General features: G+C 43.8%; 2 long non-coding RNA genes across 2 annotated transcripts in view; one reads left to right on the plus strand and one right to left on the minus strand.

Annotated features, from left to right (window-relative positions):
- Positions 1–10,714, plus strand: part of LOC128347115 (uncharacterized) — a 114,021-nt gene extending 103,307 nt beyond the window's left edge. Inside the window, exons 2-3 of the long non-coding RNA XR_008317397.1 lie at positions 8,761–8,940; positions 10,013–10,714. This is a non-coding gene — a long non-coding RNA (uncharacterized LOC128347115). The remainder of the gene's footprint in view (positions 1–8,760; positions 8,941–10,012) is intronic.
- Positions 5,802–12,088, minus strand: LOC128347116 (uncharacterized). The gene is made up of 3 exons (XR_008317398.1): positions 12,071–12,088; positions 8,776–8,870; positions 5,802–6,181 (listed from the first exon to the last, which is right to left on the minus strand). It is a non-coding gene; the product is annotated as an uncharacterized LOC128347116 (long non-coding RNA).
- Positions 12,089–24,087: the final 11,999 nt, after the last annotated feature.

Here is a 24,087-nt window from a genome sequence, read left to right on the forward strand (position 1 = left end):
TGACCTCTTAATGTCCTTCTAGTTTGACCTCTTCCACATATTTCTTTGGTGACTTTCAGCATAGTATTGAACTTGATGTCTCCCATTCTCTTGTGCTAATCTTTTGCCTGGGTATATTAAAAGACAATATGCTCCTTCAATGAGTGGCATCTAAGTACAATGTCTTCTGTGATCGGTTATAACTTCTAGGCACTAAATATATAACAGGCAAGAACTGATGTTACAAATTGCAAGTAGAGACTGCAACAAAATGTTGTTGTGAATCCCCACTCAGCTATTTACAGAAGTGTTCTTGCCAGGACTCCTGCCAGATTGGAACAGAAGTTTTGTAGTGCTATTTGGAGCTTCTTGGGTAAAGGAAGTTTTCAGGAAAAGGGAGGGGAAGAAATACACCTTTTTTTCTCTCCCACCCTCCTGAAACCCTTCCCCACTATACTACAGAGCAGGGATTCTCAATGTTGAGTCCCCAGATGTTTTTGGACTTCAACTCCCATAATCCCCCAACCAAAGGCCACTGGGACTGGGGATTATGGGAGTTGAAGTGCAAAAACATCTGGGGACCCAACGTTGAGAATCCCTGCTCTATAGAGCACATGCATTTGCACATGAACACACTACTGTACTTCTGTCCTTGCACAAGCAGGAAGTCCTTATCCTCCCTGGGTAGTCACTCAAAGCCAACCAAGCTAGTCAATATAGTCATACGTTGCAAATCTGGTAAGGGAGAGGCCAGCACATGAGCAGCTTGGCAAAGAATGATCCTCACGCTCCAGTTTAGGGGACTAAATGTCCTGCTTTAAAAGTTCTCTCTCTTTTCCATTTAAAATTTGGTCCATGGTTAATAGTTCTTCCTTTACTCACAGTTCAAGTATGTTCTAGTACAGAGAGCTTCTTCTCCTGTATACACCAGCTTTCAGGGGAAAAATCATTTATGTGTATTAGGTGATGCTTGCTTCCTAATGCTTGCTTAGCTATATGAATGGAATGGGCTGTTCAACTCTTAACATGAAACTTTTGGACCTCTGAAGAACAACTATATGAATGATGTGTCATATGTACTGGGGACACTTTGTTTTAGGAAAAGTTGAATGTCAGAGGAAAAAGAAGCCAGAGAAGCCAAACTTTTGCATCCCATTCCAACAAAAAGCTCAGAACAGCATAAGAACAGCCCTGCTGGATCAGGCCCAAGGCCTATCTAGTTCAGCATCATATTTCACACAGTGGCCCACCAGATGGCCCATTCCTCTGGGAAGCCCACAGGCAAGAGATGAAGGCATGCCCTCTCTCATGCTGTTGCTCTCCTGCAACTGGTATCTAGAGGTATCCAGCCTCTGAGGCTGGAAGTAAGTAGCCTATAATAGCAATAGCAATAGCAATAGCACTTACATTTATATACCGCTCTATAGCCGAAGCTCTCTAAGCGGTTTACAATGATTTAGCATATTGCCCCCAACATTCTGGGTACTCATTTTACCGACCTCGGAAGGATGGAAGGCTGAGTCAACCTTGAGCCCCTGGTCAGGATCGAACTTGTAAACTTCTGGTTACAGGGCGGCAGTTTTACCTCTGCGCCACCAGGGGCTCTATAACCATCAAGACTAGTAGCCATTGATAAACCTGACCTCCATGAATGAGTCTAAGCCCCTTTTCAAGTCATCCAAGTTGATGGCCATCATCACATCCCATGGCAGAGAATTCATGGATTAATTATGCACTGTGTGAAAAGGTATTTTATTTTGTCAATCCAAAATTTCCTGGCAATCAGTTTCATGGGGTGACCGCTGGTTCTAGTGGCTATCCCATGCTTATTCTCACAGCACCCCTGCGAGTTGGGTCAGACAACAATGGCCAACCACTGAGCTTTGTGCCAGAATGGGAATGCAATCCTAGAACTTCCTGCCCAAGTCCAGTACTCTGCCCACTACATCATACTGTCCTACAATTACGCAGCCAGTAATTTGACATCTTTTCTTTTATTAATTTGTCATGTTTATTGAATTGTAGAAATGTGTTTATGGGGTTATGGTTGTAATGGAGCAGATTTTTTCCTGTATTCTGAATGTTTTTGGAAGAGACTGGAAACAATAAAATAAACTTATATGGGTGATTTCCCGTGTTTCTGCAGTTATTTGAATTATTTTTAACAGGTGATTAAGTGGTAAATAAAAATGTTAAATTAGCACAATGTTAAATTTGCATTCCACTTCCCCTAAAAACAAAATGTCAGTTTACAAACTAATCATCAGAACATAAAGATCCTTGCATATTAAGTTATGAAAGTAATCCAGCACAATTAACTTTTCAAGCATTTGTAGGATGAGACCCTCGATTTTTCAACAAAACATTCTGTTATAGTGAAACAAGAACTCACTCTGTTTTTAAACCTAAATGCTCAAGAGTGCATCGTATTACACAGAGAAAGAAGATGTGTGGCCCTGTCTAAATCTATAGCCTCTCTCATATCTCCAGAATATGTTCTCTAATGGAACTTGTGTAGCAAGAGATGTGCCCAACTGAGCAAACATAATCTGGTGACCTTTGCAGGCTCTCTTTTGTGTCATCTCTTTTAGGTCAGACAAAGCACACAATCTTGGAGCAATCTGCCAGCTGCTCAACCTAAATCTAAGTGTGTCTTTTAATCTAAGTTGCCGCCGTTATTTTTTACAACTGGGGGAGGGGGGGATTCTAACTAATTGCATCTTTTAACAGTTATAACAGAGTGAGCCAGGATTGATTCAGCTTAACTACTGGTTGGGCATGGTGCCATGTGGCATAATTCACTACTAACATCATCAGTGCTGCTGACTGGGTCAGAGCTTACTGCTAAATGCTTAATGTAAGTGGCTTCTTCCCACATTTGCATCAGAAAAATGAAGGCCAATGCATATGACCAAGTAGGTTCCATAGCGCCCATTTCAAACCAATCCTTTGGCAGCTGCCTCCACAGGAGAAGCCATTCATCTGGAGCAGTTCAGCACACAGGACCTCCTATCACTTTTATCATGAAGCCACTTTTTTGTGGCTTCAGGACAAATGTTCTCATTATTCCATATTAACGCAGAGACTCACTTTTAGTCTGACTGAGAGTAATGCTGACAACACCAGAGTGTTTTTTACTTATAGGCAAGTGGCTATGAAGGTCTGGAAAATGCAGTGGGACAAGCTCACAGACAGTCTAAAATCCTTTCCTGGTCTGCACTAGTTCTAATAGCTAATTTGCACTTGTCTTGTTTGAGCCTGAGTTTTTTGTTTGTTTGTTTGTTTGTTTGTTTGTTTTTAAGTAAGTGAGTAAAGTGTGCCTTCAAGTCCATGGCGCCCACAGAGCCCTGTGGTTTTCTTTGGTAGAATACAGGAAGGGCTTGCCATTGCCTCCTCCCACAGAGTGTGAGATGATGCCTTTCAGCATCTTCCTATTTCTCTGCTGCCTGATATAGTACCAGTAGGGATTCAAACTGGCAACCTTCTGCTTGTTATTCAAGCATTTCCCTGCTGTGCCACTTAAGGTGACATCCTAGTGTAAATGGCTAAATGATAAAATAGGAGGTTACAGCCATCATGTTAAATAGCTAGGTCTGGTCTTGTGGTAGCAAGCATGACTTGTCCCCTTAACTAAGCAGGGTCCACCCTGGTTGCATTTGAATGAGAGACTGCATGTGAGCACTGTAAGGTATTCCCCTTAGGGAATGGAGCCACTCTGGGAAGAGCATCTAGGTTCCAAGTACACTCCCTGGCATCTCCAGGATAGGGCTGAGAGAGATTCCTGCCTGCAACCTTGGAGAAGCTGCTGCCAGTCTGTGTATACAATACTGAGCTAGATGGACCAATGGTCTGACTCAGTATGTGGCAGCTTCCTATGTTCCTAAGTAATGCTAGTCTACAACCCTTTTAATACTATGCAACCTTTTCAACACTATGGTACAGTGCTAGTCCAAGATGCCACAATGGAGCAAAGTCAAGAACTGACTAGATACCAAAGTAACTGGGTCTAGTAAGATCTTTTGGGCATAAGTTGGATGCCCTAATATTATTATTATTATTATTATTATTACATTTATATCCCGCTCTTCCTCCAAGGAGCCCAGAGCAGTGTACTACATACTTGAGTTTCTCTTTCACAACAACCCTGTGAAATAGGTTAGGCTGAGAGAGAGTGACTGGCCCAGAGTCACCCAGCTAGTTTCATGGCTGAATGGGGATTTGAACTCGGGTCTACCCGGTCCTAGTCCAGCACTCTAACCACTACACCACACTGGCTCCTAATAGGCTTGGATTGCAGTACTGTGATCTAGTGTATTGCAGTGCATCCAAGAAAGCTGTGACATGGTAAGAGTTGGAGAAATGATTGCCTCCTGCTCTCTGCACAAAAGGCAGAATCATGGCCTTTTGAAATATTTTAATTATTCATTCATTTTAATACCTCCCATTCAACATGTCGCAAAGCATTCTGCACATTTTTTTTAAAAAAAGAAAAACTTTAAAAATAGTTAAACAAACAAAACAGTTAAGTCAGTTAAAACAATCCAGCACCAAATGCCTGTTTGCCTTTAAGGGAAGCTATGCCATTTCCTGATGATGTTGTCATAAAGAAATAGATTTGACAGTCATCAGCTTACTAATAACTCCCTGCACCAAATCTCCTGATGATCTTTGCCCAGTATTTCATGGAGATGTTAAAAAGCATTGGAGACAAATTGAAGCCCTGAGGAACCCAGGCTTTTAGTTCCCATTGTGAGGAGCAACAATCTCCAAGCAACCCCATTTGGAATCTACCTGAGAGACAGGAGCAGATGCACTGCAAAGCAATGGCTCTCACTCCCAACCACTCCAGATGACTCAGAAGGATACCATGGTCTTTGCCACTGAAAGCTGCCAAGAGCCCCCCAAAAACCAACAAAATCACCCTCCTGTCAATTCCTAATTGAATATCATCCATCAGGTTGCCCAAGCCAGTCTCAACCCCATAGTCCTCCTGAAAGCCAGTTTGTAATGGGTATAGATAAGTCTACCTGGAGCTAAGAAGCCACCACCATCTCAGTCACCTTGTCCAGCCATGGGAGGTTGGAGATGAGCCTGTAATTGCTCATCTCTAAAGGATCCATTGAGAGTGGTGATACTTGAGCACTATGTAGAGCAGGACTTCACAACACAAGACCTGGGAGCCAGATCTGACTCACGGGGACTTTTTTGCTGGCCTGCAGGTAGGAATATCCTGCAGCAACAGCAAGAACCATAAAGAGTTCTTGGCCTGTCCTGCTGACAGCTTAATGCCATTGGCTGCTTGAGACCAGATGTCCCCTATACCTGGGCCAGAGTCCACTGATACCATCCTTCTTTCCCCTCACCTATGTCCCCTCACTTTCATTAATATTTTTAATAATTAATCTTAATGTAACAATTAAAGTGTTGAAAATTGACCACAGCCCCAAATACCAAGTCATGGTTGGTTCCAGCCCACCGAGGTATTTGAGTTATGCACCCCTGATGTAGAGAGATCTGCATTCCTTAAATGCCTTCTTGATTGCAAAGGTTTCTGGCCTGTGCAGGGGCGGAGCCACCATTGCACAGGGGTGTGTGTATGTGTGTGTGTCAAAGAACCCAGGCTGCTGTGCTTAGGGGCCACGGCAGAATGCGGATTGTTTTTGTGGCTCCATCAGAATGCAGCTCCAGCATGCAGCTCCATTAGAATGCTGCACAGCTCCATTTCGGAAAGGCTTCAGCCAACACTGGGCTCCCAGCTTGGCTGGGAATGCGTCTCTCTGCTTTTGCAAGAAGGGAGAGGCACTCCTGGACTCACTGCAAACATGGTGCCAGCCGAAGTTTATTTGCAAATGGTGTGTGCAGCCCCTTTTGTTAATGAGGCCACGCCCCCTGCATTTGCCATCAGACAGGGGATGTGGCTTAGGCAGTGGGGGCCGGCAGTGAAGGAATGGACAAAGGCCACCGGCGTCCTCACTCCGCCACTGCGCCTGTGGCAATATTCCAATAATATGTTTCTTTTCAACTAGCTTCAGTTACTGTACCTGCTAGTTTGCAAACAATCCATCTGAAGGGTGGATCATGAATCCTTACCTTCTTTGGGGTAAGGGGGGAGGGAATGTTTTTTCCTTTCCTAGAAGAAATTCTTCATGGAATATCACTGCCGCTAAACAAGGTTTACATGTCAGAGTTCAAATAATTCTTCCTGGAAGGGGAGGAAAATCATAAGGAAATTCTGCTAAAAGAGCAAGCATCACTGAGCCTCTGAAAATGCAATGACACAATCAATTCTTAATTGTTTTGTAGTATTTTCTTTCTCTGATGCTTATGGAAAGTAGCAGTAGCTTAATATTCCATATATCAATGTTTGTATCTAATTAGACTAAAATTTCTTCCTGCACAAAACATTAATTTATGGGTACATCCCTTTAAAGGGCCAGATGATATGTGCTAATCCCCCCCCCCTTTAAAACACACACACACACACAGAGAGAAAACATAGTTGTGTAAATGGGCTCTACTCCCATTGATAGTGGTCAAGAATAGGGTTAAATTAAAAGCATTCTGGTTTAAATGGGGTGTAGCTCAGTCTGTTTGATAGCCTAGACCTGCCATATAGTCATGCTTTACCAGGAGAGGCATGGTGGTTGCTCTCACCACAGATCACATGACTATGTATCACAACAGTGATGCCTGCCTCATTAGCTGATCTATCTAGAATGGTATGTAACCATATGATCCACCCTAATTATGTGGGCAGAAGATGCAAACTGGCACAAGAGCAACCATGGAACAATGGCAACTAAGTCACTCCAGGTAGACAATGAAACGGGGCCCCGCAGTGAAGTAGATTAGTAAGCCTATAATTCAATATAAGTATTGGGGGGGTGCTGCTAGCAACCCTCATGCAGCATCCTTATGAGCTTTGCAAGGGTTGGAGTGGGAGCTTCCCATTTGACCTTTGACTGACCAACCTATGCAAAGGCATTGTGGGAGGAGGGGTCCCTCCCTTCACACCTGATGGCCTTTGCAAGCATCACATCAGGAGGTTCTACAAGGGCTCTGCATGAAGAGGGGATGTGGCCAGCAGCTTGTCAACTCATGCAGTGCCCAAGCTGGTCCTACTGTGCTGCAGCCTCCCTCTCTGGTGGTATCCCCCTGCCCATCCTTCCTCCCTCCCAGCTGATGCACTGCAAATTGTGGCTCCCAGCCCTGGTTCCGGCTCTGGCTCAGGCCCAGGCAGTGCTCACCGAAGTCAGCAGCATGCAAGGAGGAATGAAGGAGGAACAGACAGCTAGACAGAGTCTGCCTGCTGGCAGCTTTTTCTCGTAGGGTTGCCAGATCCAGATGTTGAAAAAAGTCCATCACCAAAGACGTGGGAATAGAGGACGCTTTGCGCCAAAAAAGTCTCCCGGAAGTCTCCACTTTGCATAAAATTTGCATGTGTTTATTGGCATTATATATGCATATTTTTGATTTTAAAAACTGGATAATATTGAGAATAAATACAGCTCACCACTGTGAAGCTGATGACTAGGTGAGCTGTATGTCTGCTGGGTCTGCTGTCTAGGTGCTGAGTTCTCGAGGCCTCTGCTTCTTCACCGTAAATTCATGTCCTGGTGAGGTTTTCACAGTCCACCTCCCACCCAGCTCACCCAGCCTGCTCTCCCCAGCCAGGCCAGCAACTTGGCTCAAGGCAGGGCGGACAACTAGCTGTGCATGCTGGCACAGTGGTGTGTGCCTGGTCTCCCACTCGCTTGCTGTTCTCTATGACTACAAGCATTTATATAACGCTTTTCAACAGAAGGTTTCACAGTGGTTTTCAAAGAAAAATAAATAATAAGATGCTTCCCTGTCTCCAAAGGGCTCACAATCTAAAAAGAAATGCAAGATAACACCAGCGTCAGCCAGTGAAGGGAGGCTATGCTGGGGTGGGATAGGGCCAGTTGCTCTCCCCATGATAAATAGAAGAGATTCGCCACTTTAAAAGGTGCCTTTTTACTCAGTTAGCTGGGGTGAGGTGGAATTTTGTGCCTCCCCATTCTTGATTGGAAGATCCAGAGAAAGAAAAATAATTTCACTAGGTTTATCAAATTATTTGGAACAAACCAAGCTACAACTCAATAATACTTACATGGAATCCTGATTCAGAAATTTAAGAATTTTTTTGAGTATTTGATGTGTACCACAATGTAAATGCTAGAACTACTGATACAGCGCTTAAATAGAGCTTGATAACCAAGTGGTTGGAATTCAGACCCTATCACTTCCTTGATTTGTGAAAAGAAAAAATTGTATGAAAGAGACATCTCGTGGCCACACAGGGAATTTTTTTTCCATTTACTTTGCATCTTCCTATATTTCAGCTTTTTCTTAGAAATAAATATTGGATTGTTATTCAGACCAATATTCAAATAAATTTTATTTATTTATTTATATCAATGTAAACCACTTTGGGAACTTTTGTTGAAAAGTGGTATATAAATATTCGTCATATTGGTATTATTCAGATGTAATAAAAGCCTTCATTTAATCATTTTAGTCCATAAAGTAGAAAAGAAAGCCGTTGTTGCTCTGTTTCTTTATAGTGGTGCATTTCAGTTTATTGGATTTAATGCCACCAGTCTAAAACAGCATCATTCAGTATATGGTCAGCTGACTGCATGAAAACAGCATATGGACTAGAAGCCATTCATGGGCCACATAATGAGCACCTCTGGTTTTAATACAAACTTGATTTGTTATTTCAGTTATTTAGAATTTCATTTTGATTTGTTGTTTCAGTTATTTAGAATTTACCTTTCGGTGCCATTCCCAGTGCAGAGGATATGGACAGAAAGCGATGCAGATCTGGACAGTGGTTGCAAGAATACTCATTAGTACTTGTTGAGGATCTAAAGAAGAGGAATAATACAGCAGTGAGACCTTTGGGATTTGCAAACTGAGTTGTATTTTGTAGTTCTGGTGTGTATACCTACAAGAGGTTTTGCAGTCAAGACAATGTTATTTACAGGTGAAACTTGGAAAATTAGAATATTGTGCAAAAGTCCATTAATTTCAGTAATGCAAATTAAAAGGTGAAACTGATATATGAGACAGACGCATTACATGCAAAGCGAGATAAGTCAAGCCTTAATTTGTTATAATTGTGATGATCATGGCGTACAGCTCATGAAAACCCCAAATCCACCATCCCAGAAAATTAGAATATTACATGGAACCAAGAAGACAAGGATTGTAGAATAGAACAATATCGGACCTCTGAAAAGTATACAGTGTACTGTGCTTGATTGGCCAGCAAACTCACCTGACCTGACCCTATAGAGAATCTATGGGGCATTGCCGAGAGAAGGATGAGACACGAGACCAAACAATGCAGAAGTGCTGAAGGCCGCTAATGAAGCATCCTGGTCTTCCATAATACCTCATCAGTACCACAGGCTGATAGCATCCATGCCACGCCGCATTGAGGCAGTAATTGCTGCAAAAGGGGCCCAAACCAAGTACTGAATACATATTCATGCTTATACTTTTCAGAGGTCCGATATTGTTCTATTCTGCAATCCTTGTCTTCTTGGTTCCATGTAATATTCTAATTTTCTGAGATTGTGGATTTGGGGTTTTCATGAGCTGTACGCCATGATCATCACAATTATAACAAATTAAGGCTTGACTTATCTCACTTTGCATGTAATGCTTCTATCTCATATATCAGTTTCACCTTTTAATTTGCATTACTGAAATTAATGGACTTTTGCACGATATTCTAATTTTCCGAGTTTCACCTGTAATTATTGGTAGTATAATGTGCATATATCTTTTTTCTTATTTGCCTCTGGTTCTGTAGTTGGTGTCTTAGCAACAACAAAAGGATCCTAGCAAAAAGAAAGAGAAGGTGACATATGAATAAGGCAGAGCTGAAATGTACAAGGGGTTCCCACTTTCATTTGTTTTTCTCAAAATATCATAAGGATCTCACTTCCTGGAGAAAAAGGATGCCACCCACTAATTTTGGATCTCTATTTGCAACTTCCAGATAAGCAAGATGAAGATGATTCACAAGAGGACCTCTGGAAGGCTGATAACAGAATTAGAAGGCAGAGGCTTATTTAGCCACTGTGAGGTCTCAGAGGCAAGCCAGACAGAGGCAAGAAGCAGTTTTCCCTGGTGTCATTGCCTATGGTTACCTTTCAGGCACTGCTGCTCAGTCCTATATCAAAACCTATCTTTGCCTCACAATGCAATCTACAGGGGAGCTGCCTGGGGCAGAATCAATCCTTGCCCCAGTTCCTGCCAATTGCGGGGTGGGAGTGGGAGGTGGAGCAGGAGGGCCATTTGGCTTGGGCCCCAAGCTTAAAGCGGGCCTCAGATTTAGACACATGTTCATTTTTCTAGTATTTGATAAGTTCCTCAACTTGTTTTTATGTGCATCCCTATTGGACCTCAATGTGACATACAATGTCAGCCTAGATGAATATATATTCCATGAGCTTTAAATTGGATAGCAAGCCAAAGGAATTGCTTCAAGGAATATTCATACTTGGACTGTCTGGGGTGTTCCTTAATATCACAATTGCATTGTATATTTTTGTCAGTTTGCCTACATCTTTGGCTTCTGGTGAACACACCTTCAACATGCTGAAGCAGGGAAAGAACTATCACTATTCAGCTGTGAGACAAGAAGCTTTGAATGGACTTACCATGCTTAAATCAATTGTGACATTGCACAAAAGCTAGATTTTTCACCAATAATTAGTGCATTTGTACAAGAAAAGGCTAAAAAAGCATTTGTTAAATTAAAAAATAATCAAATTATGTCTCATTTTGTCGTGGTGGTGGTTTTGGTACCTTGTTTTGTTTTCATGTGTCATCATTTTTAGTTTTTATTATAGCCTGGGGGCCTCAAACGCTGAAAGTGGCCCAGGCCTCTCTGGAGCTCTGAAAGGGCCTGGTCCCAGGCTTTGTTTATATGCTTGCTCAACTAACCTTGGCGAAAGTTAAACTCAGGAACTTTGTGGTGCGCTTGTGGGTATGACTGAGGACCTCTAGTGATTACAAGTTGTTAAAGCAGCCGGCAGACATTTTGGTACTACATCTAGCAAGCTGAGGGAAAGCAGAAAATGAATGAGATTATTAGCTGCACACCACTTTTTTTATTTTCAATAACGTGTTTCTCTTTTTTCTTTTGAAAAGAAAAGAAAACTCAGGGCTGGTTCAGATGTTATATCTCCCAGTCCATCCTAAACACACAAAGAGGAGCATGGGCATACACATCTCCCTCTGGGGCATTCTTCCGCTGACAAAATAGTAGTTCTAAATGTGCACATCAAATACTACACTAATGTAATATTACTTTGGCATTTAGTTTGAACAAACCTCCCCCTTCCCCTCTGCACAATTAGGGAAAAGCAGAATGGCACACTGGAGCGGGGGTGGGGGGAGATGTCTGTATCCATGAATCTCCCCCACATGTTCAGGATGTGCAAGGAGACATATTGTCCAGGTCAGCCAATTGAATATTTCCAAGTGGTATTTATAATCCCCTGCAAACTGAGCAAAGTCCCGTGCCTTTTAAAGTGGTGAGCCTCTTATATTTAGTAGGGGGAGAGCAACTGGCCCTATCCAACTCCAGAACGGCATCCCTCCAGTGGCTGTTGCTGATGTCTACCTTATGTTTCTTTTTAGATTGTGAGCCCTTTGGGGTTTCTTTTTAGATTGTGAGCTCACAAATTTCCTTTATTTTTCTATGTAAGAACTTTGAGAACTTCTGTTGAAAAGTGGTATATAAATAGTAGTAGTAATGCGGTAAAGTATCCGATTGGAGAAAAGGGATGAAGTTTCTTAGTGAAGAATCCGGCTTAGCTTCTCTTCCACTCAGTGTCACTCCAGCACTCTTTCCTTGCTGCTGGGCTGAGCCACTTTCTATCCGCTGCCCCTTCATTCAGAGTGCTCCCTCTGCCTCTCTATACTAGTCTCCACACTCTGCTTCCGTTAACTCTCCTATTTGGTTACACATATATTGATAGACTAGAAAGCACTGGAAAGGAGTTAGGAAAGAAAGGGCTGAAATTGCCTGTTAAGGGTAATGACTTACATGATGCGCAGTTGTAAGAAGCCATAACTCTCCACCCCAGGGGTGCAGCACACTTGTAAGCAGCGCAGCACAGTGCATGAAACAGTGGCAGGCGTGGAGCCAGCCGAGCGGCAGCCTGGGTCCAGCCCCGCCCAGCAGCCCCTCTGAAGGCATCCCATGCGTGTGACGTCACACACATGGCGTGTGCCCCAAATGAACCCCACCCCCACCCAGGCTACTGGGAGCCCCGAGCGAATGCTTGCCTATCCTTTTCAGGCAGCGTTTGCTGCCTAAAAGCATCTGTTCCCCTTTCTCTTGGGAAATAGATGCTTTCAGGCATCAAATGCTGCCTGAAAAAGGATAGGCAAGTGCTTACTCGGGGCTCCTGGTAGGCCACGCGGAGGGGGGGTTCATTTGGGGCTCTTCCAGAACCCAAGCCATGCTTCCCCCAGGGGCTTTGGCAGCTCCTACCATTGGTGGCCCGGGTTCTTTGAACCCGTTTGCACAATGGTGGCTTCCATTGGCGGCCAGTGAAAGTGGTGCGGTGGCGTGGGTGTGGCAAGAGGTACCTTTAAAACTCCTTACCATCCATACCACTGGCACCTGCAAGCCGCAGGGAGCAGCAGTGCACCGTCTGGCAGCCCGAGCAGCAGCTGCCCTGACTCACTCACCTGTCCTCTGTGCATGTGCAGAGGCCATTTGGGTGGTCAGCATGGTGTTGCTAACTACGCAAATGGTTGCCACCCATGCCAGGTGAGTGCTGTAGGTGGGGCAGCTACCACTCGGGATGGCGGATGGCACACCATAGCTCCCCGCGGCTTTCAAGTGCCAGTGGTATGGCTGGTAAGGAGTTTTAAAGGTACCTCTTGCCGACCGCCCCCCCCCCGCCGTGCTGCCTTCACTGGCCGCCACTGGTCAGGGCTGCTTACAAGTCCTCAGACCAAGACGTCTGCAGACAACAAGAGCTAGTCTTGTGGTAGCAGGCATGAATTGTCCCCTTTGCTAAGCAGAGTCCACCCAGGTTTGCATTTGAATGGGAGACTACATGTGAGCACTGTGAGCAGTGGCACACCTAGGTAATTTTGGCGCCCGGACTGCCCCTGCCGTGAGCCCCCCCCCGCCATGAGGCCCCCCCCATCAAAAAGAACCCTGCATTGGGGGGGTCTGTGCCGTCACTGCCCCACCGTGCCTAACTGCTGACCTTTTCCATAATTTTAGCCACCATGTGCATGCTTGGGGGTTGGGGGCTGACATCATGGGCTTGTGATGATCTATTCCAACTGCGCAGGTGCGCTGGAGCCCCTCGCAGTTCTGAAGGGCTGTTGGGCCAGACAGAGAGGCCCAGTGGCCACTCTGCCCGCTGCTGCTTCTGCCACAGTGGGGGGAGGCCTGCTTGGCTCACTGCCACCCCCAGCAACGCATATGGGGGCTAAAATTATGGGAAAGATTGGCGGCTCGGCATGGCAGGGCAGCTGCAGGGCGGGTGTGGGGTGGCGGCATGGATGGGGCCCCAAGGTCCAGGGGTAAGAGTGCCTCTGACTGTGAGATATTCCCCTTATGGGAGATGGGGCCGCTCTGGGAAGAGCATCAGAAGGTTCCAAGTTCCCTCCCTGACATCTCCAAGATAGGGCCGAGAGAGAGACTTCTGCCTGTAACCTTGGAGAAGCTGCTGCCAGTCGGTGTAGACAATACTGAGCTAGATGGACCGAGGGTCTGATATAAGGCAACTTCCTATGTTCCAAACAAAAAACCCACAAAGCAGGGGAGATATTGATGGTAAGATAGGAAACTCCCAATATGCAAATTAACAGTCTTCTTAAGCTGGAATGGGTGAGGAGTTTTGCAGACTAAGGCTGCAATCCAATGCACACTTGGGAGTGAGCTCCATTAGCTCAGTGGGATTAATTCCCCAGTAAACATTCATTAGATTGGGACTGCACAACTTTGGCCCTCCAGTTATTTTTGGACTACAACTTCCATCATCCATCATTCCATCATCAACCATCATTCCATCATGGGAGCCAGCGTGGTGTAGTGGCTAGAGTGCCGGACTAGGACCGGGGAGACCCGAGTTCAAATCTCCATTCAGCCATGAAACTAGCTGGATGACTCTGGGCCAGTCACTCTCTCTCAGCCTAACCTATTTCACAGGGTTGTTGTTGTGAGGAGAAACTAAGTATGTAGTACTCTGGGCTCCTTGAGCGGGATATAAAATGTAAAAATAAATTAAAATTTAAAAAATCATCCTCAGCCACTATGGCCAATAGTTAGGGATAATGGGAGTTGTAGTCCAACATCTGCAGAGGGCTAAAGTTGTGCAGCTGACCATTAGAACAGATGATACAAAATAGAGCAATACAAAAAAGAGCAATGGATGTTCTTCCTCTGGAAACATAAATGCCTTCAGTATACTTTTCACCATTAGGTGGCACAACACACCTAGGATTGTTCTTTCATCAGAAACATAATGCACAACCATTGTTTACTGTTCCAGGCCTAAAACACTGACAGATCAGATTAATATTTAATGCTTCTTTTCTTTCAGAACACTCTTTATAAACAAGATATTTAATATCAAAACCACCAAACTCAACAGTGCAGCATTTAAGCACATTCTTTGGTTAGATCAGGTCACCCTGTTTTTGTGCATTCAGCCACAGCCTCTAATTAGACAAATCATATCTTGTTTGATCAGAGAACTCTCCCTACCCAACTCTAGCCTTGCCTAAGACTGTGCAGCTGCACACCACCTAAAGGCTTGGTTTTGAAATCTTTCTTGCACAACAGGAGATCCTTCTTAAGTGGCCAAATACTCCACAATATTCAGTATTGGGGGGGGGGCCACAACTGGGCAAGTTAGTGATGTGTCATACGATCAAGAGCCAGGAACACACCAAAGGTCAAGCCAGAGATTCATAAACATATGGAGGGTCAAGCCAAACAAACAGTCTAGAGCCAAAGGGTGGATCCAGCATCTGAGAGGTCACACCAAGATGTTAATCAAGATGTTAATCAAGATGTTAATCAAGATGTTGATGTTAATGGCGCCACTCTGGGAAGAGCACCTGCATGCTTGCATGCAGAAGGCTCCAAGTTCCCTCCTTGGCACCTCCAAATTCCCTCCTTGGCACCTCCAAACCATCCAACAAGAAGCTGTGAGTCAAGAGTCACATCAAGCAGACAGTCAGGAGAAGCAGCAGAAACAACATACCAGTGTAAGAGGACCTTGCTACTGAGGTAAAGCCTGCCTCACTTGGCCCAGAATTCTCTGCCACAAGATGTGGTGACAGCCAACAGCATGGATGGCTTCAAGAGGGGTTTAGATAAATTCATGGAGGACAGGTCTATCAATGGTGGCTATAGGCCACCTCCAGCTTCAGAGGCAAGATGCCTCTCAATACCAGTTGCAGGGGAGCAACAGCAAGAGAGAAGGCATGCCCTCACTTCTTGCCTGTGGGCTTCCCAGAGGCATCTGGTGGACCACTGTGTGAAAAAGGATGCTAGACTAGATAGGCCTTGGGCCTGATCCAGCAGGGTTGTTCTTGTTATGGTCTTATTTTCAGAAGCCTTTTATACTTCCTGCAACAGCAGATGATCAATGAATGATTCCCTAGTGCAGGGCTTTCTCGGAGCTTCAGAAGCCTCCGAATTTGCTGCAATGTAGCGAGCTGCCAGAAGGGGCAGCAATGTGCAGGGCCTTGAGGCAGGGAGAGCATGACAGAAACCCAGGTTCCAAACTCTGCTCAGTATTCTGTTGCAGGCCTAGCCTTGTGCCTCCACCCAAACAAGGATCTGGGATAGTTCCAAGGGAAAAGATAATCTGGACCTTATATAGCTCCAAGCAGGAAGTCAAAAGAGCTGGGTACAAGAGGCATGAGATAGATGTTGCTCCAGCAGACACTTGGAGCTGATTGCTGGATTTCATGGCTGCTACCTAAGTAGAGTGGATTGGCCACACCCCTCCCCTGAGGAAAGCTCTGCTGTTTAAAGGGGTGTGCCCAAGTTTTTAAGCACTGGCTTCAATGGCACTGGAGGACCTACTTGGGCTGGTGGGCCCTTGAGGGACTCCTCTGAGGAGGTATTGCTAATAATCTCTCCCTCTCTCTAGTCTCTCTCCTGTTCCTCCTAAATCTGAACTCTGCACTCAGGTCCCCTCTTTCTGGCAAGCCTTAAGCTGATTTAATTGCAATTTGGATCTTTATGCTAAAACGCCTCTCTGTGAGTCTCTAATTGATATTGCTAGTCAAGTTTTTATCGCCTTTTGCCATCAACCTAACTATTTTTCATTTCCTATACCCCACTAATTCTTGAATATATCTGATTGTACCATTTTCCTCTCTCAAATCCTTATTTCCAGACCAAAGCTTTGCACAAATTGATACTGTAATGGACTGTTCATTCTAGTTTCGCTAATTCCCCACACAAGCCCAAAAGTAGTCTCAGGATGTTCCACCAGCATTCCAGAATAGTTCCATTAACAGCATACATGAGGTTATTACATTTAATCTACAGAATATAACATGCCTGTATCCATTATCATTCCCTCGCTCCACAATGCAGCATTTTATTTCCAGAGGCTTCAAACACCATCAGGTTGAAATCTGCTTCCAACCTGAGCCCAGTTAGTCACACCAAGACAGGGAAACGGAGACAAGCAATCCAAGGTCCATTTCCCAAATATTGAGGTCCCCACTCCTGGCTCCTTTCCTGGTCTCACAGGACTGAATTAAAGCTGTGGAACAAAGAAACAATACAGTGTTGGTGCTCCCATATATCTAAAAATACGGCAGTTGTTTTTAGTTGAGTATATTAAATTTCCTCTGCATTGTAACACTTTGATGTGGAGCAGATTCATTCTTCAGCTCTTGGAGGCTCATGTCCCCCATCCCCACCCCACCCCACCCCCAAAAAACATTTGATCGTAGGGTCACCTAAACATTATGGTTCCCATCTGGAGACTGCAAAAAATGCAGCAGTCTATAACATCTGCAATCTGCTTACCATCTGGATCAAACTGTTTATACATAAACAGAGAGTCCCTCCCAAACCCTGTGTGAATTATCTCTTCCTCGGCTAAATGGCCAAGGGTTAGGAGACCATTTTAGATGAGATGTTTGGCTGCAGAAGTAGATGTTAAGAGTCCTCCATCAGGAACAACTGAGAGGGGATAGTTCTGAGTTAAAAGGTGCAACAAACAGGTTTCTAATAGTGGATGATAATAGTGAGTCCCTTTAGGCAAAAGATTATAAACCAGTGCTCTAAGAATTAAAAATGTAGTGAGCAGTTAAATTATATGGTGCTGGTTCAAAAGCATGAAGATAAATATAATTTATGCTTCCATATCTAAACACAGAGCCTTTCATGAGGCAAGATGAGAGACAGTTACCTTCGGCGGTGGATTAGTGGGGCACCTGGTTGATTACTGACAGGAACTGGGTAGTATCTGGTTCGGCCAGCAAAATCCCCTAAGGTACAAGGGTGCAAACTTATCAGATAAACCAGAAGGGGACAGAGTAGAACTAGGAGTAGAACAAATGGAAGCACATGACAGTGGGCCAAAAAGGTCAAATGACAGTAAGACTCGGCTTATAGGTGGTTATAGACCAATGCCAGAAGCCTCCAAGCCAAGATGGGTGAGTTCGAGTGCTTGTTTGCTAATGAAAACATAGAGATAGTGGGCATAGCAGAAACCTGGTGGAATGCTTAGAATCAGCGGGACACTGTTGTTCCTGGATACAAACTCTACAGAAAGGACAGAGAGGGGAGGATTGGGAGTGAAGTAGCACTGTATGTTAAAGAAGGGATAGAATCCAACAAGCTAGAAAACCTAGGAGGACCAGAGTCCTCCACAGTGACAAGTGACTGAAAGGAACTGTGTTACTATGGATGTGCTATTGCCCTCCAGGTCAAAATGCTGGGAGTGATCTGGGGTTGGAGAAGCAAATCTGGGAGAGCTGATCTTGTGGTAGCAGGCATGAATTGCCCCCTTTGCTAAGCAGGGTCCACTTTGGTTTGCATTTGAATGGAAGACATGTAAGCACTGTACGATATTCCCCTTAGGGGATGGGTTCACTCTGGGGAGAGCACCTGCATCCTTGCATGCAGAAGGTTCCAAGTTCCCTCCCTGGCATCTCCAAGATAGGGCTGAGAGAGAGACTCCTGCCTGCAACCTTGGAGAAGCCTCTGCCAGTCTGTGTAGACATTGCTGAGCTAGATGGACCAATGGTCTGACTTGGTGTAAGGCAGCTTCCTATGTTCCTATGTACTTAAATCAGAGAGGCATCAAAGAGAGACAGAGCTGTAATAGTGGGTGATTCCAATTACCCTCACATAGACTGGGCAAATTCATGTGGAGGTACTGGCAGAGAGGCCAGATTTCTAGACATGCTAAATGACTGTGCCTTAGAACAGTTAGTCATGGAACCAATCGGAGAGAAGGCGACCTGAGACTTAATCCTGAGTGGTGCCCAAGACCTGGTGCAAGATGTCAGAGTTGCAGAACCATTGAGGAACAGTAACCATTGTGTGATTCAATTCAGCTTATTAATTTTATTTTATTTATTTTTATTTATTTATCATATTTGTACACCGCCCCAAACTTTCGTCTCTGGGCGGTTAACAATAGCATAAAACCAGTTAAAAACATATACAAAAAACTTTAAAACAATTTAACAATTTAAAAATAAACCAGAGATTAACCCCGCCCCCTCCCCATTTAGGAAGCTGAGAAAGCTTGGGTGAAAAGATGGGTTTTCAGGTGTTTTTTGAAAATTGCCAGAGATGGGGAGGATCGTATCTCAGAAGGGAGCGCATTCCACAATCTCGGGGCAGTGACCGAGAAGGCCCATCTCTGTGTAGCCACCAAACAAGTTGGCGGTAACTGGAGACAGACCTGCTCAGATGACCTCAATAGGCGGTGGGGCTCATAGTGAAGAAGACTCTCTCTTAAATACCCATTCTCTTATATATGAATGGGACATTGCTAACCAAGTCCAGAAGAGGAAACTTCTCAAAAATGAAGGGACTGGTAAAAATAAAATTGAAAGGAAAAGTCAGGAAAGTCAAATTACTCCAGAGAGCATGGAATTTATTCAAAACCACAATAATAGAAGTTCAGTTGAAATGTACATAAAGAAGGAGGAAAGGTACCACCAGGTTCAGGAGGATGCCAGCCTGACTCACAAGTAGAGTCAGGGAAGCTATAAAAGGGAAGAAGATTTTCTTCAGAAAAATAGAAGTCCTGCCCAGAAGGAATGAAGAGAACAGAAAAGAACGTAAACTCTGGCAAAAGAAATGCAAGGAAAAAATAAGGGATGCAAAAAGAGAGTTTGAGGAGCATATATCTACAAGTGTCAAGGAGAATAACAAAAACTTCTTTAGATATACCAGAAGCAGAAAACCTGCCAGGAAGACAGTTGGACCTTTAGAGGACGACGGTGTGAAAGGGATTATTAAGGAGGATACGGAGATTACAGAGAAGCTGAATGAGTTATTTACATCTATCTTCATAGAGGAGGATACTGACCATATATCCACTCCAGAACTGAGCTTCTCTAATTTGAGGTGATGAGAGAGTTTGTTCTAAACTAGGTATGCACAACTCAAATGACCTGGTGGGCCAAAACCAACCGTGACTTGGTTCATGGGTGCCAAGGTCAATTTTTAGGGTGCTGATTATTAAAGTAACACTTACTATCAATTAATCAATTAATTAAATCAAATTAAAGTGAAATTAATTCAAATGAATTTAATAAAAATTTAACTTTTGAAGTTCTGGCAGGCCAAGATTAATTTAAATTAATATAAATTGAATTAAAAATCATTCTAATAAAATAAATACAATACAATCTGTACAAAATACATAATAAAATGCATTGTTCTTCCTTTCCACCTCTGCCAAATCATCACACTTAACATGGAACTCTTGTAAGGAAAAGAATTAGAGAAGTTTTCCACATAATTTTGCATAAGAATATTATACTTTGAGCAGCAAGGAGTGGGGGAAAGAAAGAGGGAAAGGATGGGGCAGGAGGCTTGGCGAGAGGGGGGAGAAAGAGGGAATGGCTAGGGCAGGAGGAGCTGCCGCCACCGAGGCAGGGGGAGAAGGACTACTCTTGACTCAACCCCCAGCAGCCATCCCTCGGCCATACCACAGGAGAAATTTAAAGAAAAGTTTAAAAATTAATACATAGATGTTCGGGTCAGGAGGGAGGCAGTGGGGGTAAACGGAATGGCCCTGCTGGCCAAGAAAAAAGGCACTGCAGGCCACATGTTATGCAAGCCTGTTCTAAACTGTCTTGAAAAACTAAAAATTAACCAATCACCAAGGCCAGATGGCATTCCCCCAAGAGTTCTAAAAGAACTCAAATATGAAATTGCTGATCTCTTAGCAAAAATATGTAACTTGTCCCAACAATTAGGCTCTGTACCAGAGAGAGGACTAGAAAGTAGCTACTGTAACTCCGGTTTTCAAAAGAGGATCTGGGGGAAATATGGGAAACTACAGGTCAGTTAGCTTAACTTGTAAGTTGATGGAAAGCATTGTGCCGTCAAGTCGGTGTTGACTCCTAGCGATCACATTTCATGTGATGTTCTTGGCAGAATACAGGAGTGGTTTACCAGTGTCTCCTCTGGTGCAGTATGAGATGATGCATTTCAGCAACTCCCTATATCGCTGCTGTCCAATATAGGTGACTACAAATGTATTTACTAGGCACAGTCTGGGAAGCACACCAGCGGGGATTTGAATTAACAGCCTCTTGCACTCTAGGCAAGCTGCTTCCCCACTGTGCCACCTCAGCTGCTGATGGAAAGCATACTCAAGGACAAAATTGTTAAACATATAGAAAAATAGCCTCACTAAAGGAGAACCAGCACTTCTTCTGGAAGGAAAGCCTTTCCTCATTAACTTTTAGGAGTTCTTTGAGAATGTCAACAGGCATGTGGCTATAGATTATCCTGTTAGTTTGTTGTTTCTTTGTTACACTTTTATACCGCCCTACCCAAAAGGCTCTGGGCACAGCAATAAAACAAAACCCACGAATTGGTAATTTTAAAACAATCAATACAAAACCAGTTGATATAGTATACTTGGACTTCCAAAAAGCTTTCGACAAAGTTCCCCACCAAAGGCTCTTGAGTAAACTTAGCAGTCATGGGATAAGGGGACAGGTTCATGTGTGGATTGGTAACTGGTTGAAGGGCAGGAAACAGAGGGTAGGTATAAATAGACAATTATCTAAATGGAGGGAAGATAGAAGTGGGGTCCCCCAGGGATCTGTACTGGGACCAGTGCTTTTTAATTTATTCATAAATGATCTAAAAGTTGGGGTAAGCAGTGAGGTGGCCAAATCTGCAGATGACACCAAACTATTTAGGGTAGGAAATTGTAAGGAATTTAAGGAATTTATTGTAAGGAATAAGGAATAGGGTAGGAAATTGAAAGGAAATTGTAAGGAATTTCCTCATTTTTGTGAGGGGGACTGGGCGACAAAATGGCAAATGTGGTTCAATGTAAACAAGTGTAAAGTGATGTACATTGGGGCAAAAAACATCAACTTCACATATACACTGATGGGGTCTGAGCTGTCTATGACCAGGAGAGAGATCTTGGGGTCGTGGTGGACAGCTCATTGAAAGTCTTGACTCAGCGCAAAAGAGCCATTTCCATGCTAGGGATCATTAGGAGGGGGATTGAAAATAAAACTGCTAATATTATAATGCCCTTATACAAAACTTGGTGCGGCCACATTTGGAGTACTGCGTACAGTTCTGGTCACCATATCTTAAGAAGGACATTGTAGAACTGGACAAGGTGCAGAAGAGGGTAAGCAAAGTGATCAGGGGCCTGGAGTTCCTTCCTTATGAGGCTAGGCTACAGCATCTGATGCTTTTTAGTATGGAAGAGGTGACTAAGGGGAGGCTTAGGGATGAGTGAAGTACACCAGGAGGTATTCTCCCAGTAGGATCACCCAAAGCGTGAAGGTCATCCCAGCTGCCCAGCTAAAGCAAGCAGTTACCTATATTGGGCAGCAGTGACACAGGAAGGTGCTGGAGGTGGATGATCACTTCAGTGACAACGACAAAGGCATCATTTCACACTGCACGGGAGAAGGCAATGGTAAACCATTCCTGTATTTTACCAAGAAAATCACATGGTTAGAAAAAATTGAATTATGGTTGATGTAGTGCCGGATGATGGGCCCCTCAGGTCAGATGGTATTCAACATGCTACTGAGGAAGAGCTAAGGATCTCTCAGAGAACTGATGGTGTTTATGACACAGTTAGACTAAAGCCTTTTGGATGTCTAGCAGCTGATGTTGTCGTGCTGGAAAAGAAAATCCAAAGCTGCAAAGACAGAATTACAGTGGGAACGTAGAATGTAAGAAGCATGAATATGGGAAAGCCTGACACAGTGAAAGATGAAATGAATTCACTACAGATTGACATCTTGGGCATCAGTGGATTAAAATGGACTGGAATGGGACACTTTCAGTCAGAAAATCATACCGTTTACTACTCGGGAAACGAAAACCAAAGGAGGAACGGTGTTGCTTTCACAGGAAGGATATAGCAATGACAGTACTTGGGTACAATGCGGTCAGTGACCAACTAATATCAATTAGATTTTGTGGAAGACCCTTTAACATGACAGATCTTCAAGTCTATGCCCCAACAACTGATGCAGAAGAAGAGGATATTGATGAGTTTTATGCTCAAGTTCAGTCTGAAATTGACAGAACATGCAAGCAAGATGTGATGCTGGTGGTTGGAGACTGGAATGCCAAAGTTGGAAAAGGGAAGGAGGAAAACACAGTTGGCCTATCTGGCCTTGGAAACAGAAATGAAGCAGGAGAACGACTTATTAGTTTCTGTCAAGATAATGATATCTTCATTGCTAACACATTCTTCAAACAACCAAAGCAGCACCTATACTCATGCACATCACCAGATGGAGTACATAGAAATCAAATTGATTACATTATTGGAGCAAGGAGGTGGAAGAGCTCAGTTATAACAGCAAAAACGTGGCTGGGGGCCGATTGTGGAACAGATCACAAATTGCTCATGTACAAATTCCAAGTCAAAATAAAGAAGAAAAACAAAGCTATCCAGCTTCCATGACATGATCTTGAGAATGTACCCACCATTTTCAAGGAGAACATCAGGAACCGCTTTGAAGTTCTGAACCTCATTGATAGGGAACTAGAGGAACTGTGGAATGAAATCAAAGAAGTTGTTAAGGACGAATGTGAGAAGAGACTGCCAAAGACCAAGAAACAGAAGAAAGCAAAATGGATGTCAGAACAGATGGTGGAAATTGCCAAGAAGAGGAGAGAAGCCAAAGTCAAGAAAGATAAAGACCTCAGGAAGGAACTTGATGAGCGTGGCTTTAAAGTTGGAGGATGAAACATCAGTAACCTGTGCTACGCTGATGACATCACTCTGATAGCTGAGAATGTGGATGACCTGCAAGCTCTAGTAATGAAAGTCAAGGAGCACAGTGAAAAAATGGGACTACAACTAAATGTAAAGAAGACTAAACTAATGACACTGGGTACAGCAACCAGCCTCAGAATTGACAATGAAGACACTAAAGTGGTGGATAGCTTCGGCCTTTTAAGATCAACCATCAGCAGTAAAGGACACAGCAATCAAGAAATACGCCACAGACCAGCACTTGGTAGGGTTGCAATGAAGGCCTTGGAAAGGATATTTATATGCTGCAACATGTCAATACCTACAAAGATTAGAATCATTTGGACAATGGTTTTTCTCATAACACTCTATGGATGCGAAAGCTGGACTTTGAAGAAGCAAGATAGGAAAAGCATTGATGATTTGGAACTTTGGTGCTGCAGAAAACTTTTGAAGATACCATGGACAGCCAGGAAAACAAACAAATGGATCATAGAACAAATCAATCCAGAATTTTCACTCGAGGCACAAATGACCAGGCTCAAACAATCATACTTCAGACACATTATGCGAAGATCAAGCTCCCTTAAGTACATAATGCTGGGGAAAGTTGAAGGAA

Source organism: Hemicordylus capensis, chromosome 2 (genome assembly GCF_027244095.1).
Source record: "Hemicordylus capensis ecotype Gifberg chromosome 2, rHemCap1.1.pri, whole genome shotgun sequence".
NCBI lineage: Eukaryota > Metazoa > Chordata > Lepidosauria > Squamata > Cordylidae > Hemicordylus > Hemicordylus capensis.